The following is a 3,593-nucleotide window of genomic DNA, read 5'->3' as shown; positions in this document are numbered from 1 at the left end:
TGAAGGGCACCTAATTTTATGCAACCGAAATGACTTCTTAAAACAACTAATGATCTGGAAGGTAATACGTGTATACAATTTGTTGTACAAAATTCAATTTCATTGTTCGAGGTATGAGAAATGCAGTCTACAAAATAGGAAAATCTGATTTTACGAGCAAGAGAGAGGTTTAATCGTCTTTTCCACTTCACCTACAGTGGTTCTTATAACAGGGAAGGAATAATTAAGAGCGTTCACGGGTCCTGTGAAACAGCCGGCTATTTTATCCGCACCCTGTATAACCCAATACATAACCTAAAGGTTTACCTTTAACCCAACGAATTCAACACTGACAAATTTGTGGTGAGAATTGAAACACAAGATAATTACGAATGAGATGATATGATAATTGTACTTCGTGGTCTTCTTTAGATGGTAATGTACGTAATAAGTGTAATAGATCTGACCTTTGCCTTCGTAGGGAGGGGGGTTATTTCGTAGGTTGGAGTCTGAGGTCTTTTGCGATGTGCTGGCGTAGTTAAATAAATAGGCTGAAGTGTGAAATGCTCCTGGTTCCTTGGTGGAAGGAGGGGAGCGGTCCAGTCGACAACGAATGCTCGTAGATAAAAGGAAAAAAAAACAGCTAGAATAGAATAGTCGATAAGCGACTTAATCTCGGACAACGGCTACCTACCTATAGATGTTATGGCTGTTACGACTTGGTACGGTGGTTTTTTTTTATATGGAAATAAATTCTAATCTAATATTTGCTAAAAGGAAAAACACGTTAACTAATGATATAAGGATAAGGAGTTTATCTTACCCCCAGTGGTGACACATGTGGTCTAAAATTCCGTAAACCCCAAAATATGGGTAAGAAGCAAAATACTACTAACTGTTAAGCACCAGAACAAAATGCTGCTTTTTTTTTACTACCCAACAAATCCTGATAATAGGGAATATGCATGTGGTTTAAATTTACTTGATTCTTTCTCCAGCAAATATTTATTGTCCTGACATTATACTTAAACAATTAGTTTCTTATTTAGTTTGTTTTTAATTGCTAAAAATGTTAATTCAAAAGTGCAAAATAAGCGAACGAAATTCAAATTTGCGAAACGCTTTAGTATTGGACGAATGAAAGTGACGTCAAATGCCACGCGATCGCATTTGTTGTGTCAATATTCATAAGTACTTAGTCCAGTCAAATTACAGTTTGGGCAGATTGAGCTGGGTGTTGTCATTTCACTCAACGAAATCAAGTGTCTTCTATGAAAAAAGATCCGCTGAATCCGAAAACCATAGTCCCCCTAGCCAAAAACTCCCGGAATATATGGTTGTGTATAAACAAAAAACGATGAAAAAATGGCAAGATGTCGTTTCTTTTCCCATTTGACTTCAATTATCTCGTTAACTATTACTCTAAGGGAAAAAATGAAGAGAAATGAATTGGTTTAGAATTGAATTTTCTATATGATACAATGGGCATGAAACGTTCATTTTCAAATGTTATTGTTATTTATGGAAAAATATAAAAAAGGAATCCCGAAGATGATCAATTGGTTATTACTAAGTAAAATTCATCCGATCTTTTTGAAAATCCCTATTTGGTCACTTCTTTTGATAACAAAACAATATGACAAACCCGATCACCGTAGATTTGATAGTTATTGCATAATTAAATAAACAAATTTACAAAACGATACTTGGTCTTTTAAACTGGGTGACTCCAAGAGCATTCTACATTTGTTTACAGATGGTGGAATCCTAAGACAACCATTTCCAAAAATTGTCCCGATGATTCTTGCAAATTGATGAACTGTGGAATTTTTTTTAGTTAACTAACAAATTGAATAACTCCCTAAATATAAGGAAGGTAACTCTATAATAGGCCCTTGGCGTTCTGATTAATAAAAATCATACATTTTGGTAAAATAGAAGCATTAAAAAGCTCACCCTTTAAAGAATCGTTCGATGCGACCCGATTTGCAAAATCATTTTTTGTTATGTCGAAAACAAGTCCGAAGTCAAAAACTGATTTCTCGTGAACTCGGATTTGGACGTATTTTGTTTAATGTAGGTCTTTCCGAGAGCTTTTCATTCGCCTACTATAGATTTACATTTCTTAAGGTACTTTGGAAATTATTCCATTTGTTAACTAAGAAAATTCATCGGATTTTGAAACAAAATTGCATAGTTCGTCGATTTGCGAGAATCAACGGCACAATTTGTTGAAAAAGGTTGTTTTAGGGTTCACTAACTGTAAAAAAAATTAAGAACGATCTGGGAGTCGTCCTTTTGGAACTGCAAAATACACTTTATTGGGAATATTTCTAATAGTGTTTTTGCACTTTTGTACAAGACAATAACTATAAAATGGTTTTTAGCTTTTTCCATGATCTGAATAGCTATTACAACTGAAAATCTGTTTAAATAAATCAACACTAAAAGTAAACAAATACTGGTAGTGGCTTGTGACGTCATCCAAGGCCCGCTGAAAATGTGGCGGCGTTTAAACGCATCGAATAAAGTCAACGTTTTCAATATTATTTTACAAGTTAAATTGAATTGTTCTAACAGTGTTTACTCTTTTTACTATGTTAGAACGATGTAAAAAAGCGATTAAAAAATTAAAAAAATTACATGCATATTCCCTAGATTTGGGTAGTAGTCTCATGGAATCAAACGTTCCATTTTTTCTCTCTGCCTAAAAATGTCCACCACCCTTTCTCTATTTCGCAAACATTCCTTGTGATAAGGAGAAGAGGACGTCCTTGATAGATAGGACATAATTTAGAATATGGGTAAGGTGGTACCTGGGTTATAGGCAACTGATCTACCATAAGATTTTTGAAAATGTTATGTTACAAGTGGCCTATTTGAAATATTTTGAGATCATTGATTAAATAACCCTTAATTTATTATTGTTTATAATCTATCCCTATCAAGTATTTTTAGCGCATTTCCACAAAAATAAAAAAAATGCGCTATTGTGGCCACTTTGTCCGTCCGTCCGTCCGTCCGTCCGTCCGCTCGTTTTGCGACGCTACTAGTTCTTTATCTTAAGAGCTATTGTTCTACTTTTTTCGCTATTTGGTTCGTTATGGTGTCGAGTCTTGTACCAAGGAAGGAATTTTTTCTGTACCGCTTACAAAAAAAGTTATTGTAAAAAAAACAAAAAACCGTTTTTTACATGTTCCATAATTTTACACTTTTGCCGTTTATTAACGATCCTAGAGATCGTTTATAATTTTGCATTGCTATCTGTCGCCTGCCGGTACTTGGGATAAAGGAAAATCAAACGCCAATTTCAAAATTTGGCTTTGCGCATGCGCAGTGCCAACTTTTTTATTTATGGAAGAATTTAAATGAAATGTGATACATAGGCACTTGGAATAAAGGAAAATCTAGCGCCAGTTTCCAAATTTTATTTTGCGCATGCGCAGTGCCAACTTTTTTATCTATGGAACCATTTAAGTGAAATTTGATACTTAGGCGCTTGGAACAAAGGAAAATCTAACATTAGTTTTAAAATTTAAGTTTGCGCATGCGCAGTTCCAACTTTCTTATTTAGAAAAGCATTGAAATGAAATTCTTCTCATAAACTGAAATTG

The sequence above is a fragment of the Photinus pyralis genome, unplaced genomic scaffold (genome assembly GCF_008802855.1).
Source record: "Photinus pyralis isolate 1611_PpyrPB1 unplaced genomic scaffold, Ppyr1.3 Ppyr1.4_LG9, whole genome shotgun sequence".
In the NCBI taxonomy this organism is placed as follows: Eukaryota; Metazoa; Arthropoda; class Insecta; order Coleoptera; family Lampyridae; genus Photinus; species Photinus pyralis.
Note: the sequence above shows the minus strand (reverse complement) of the source record.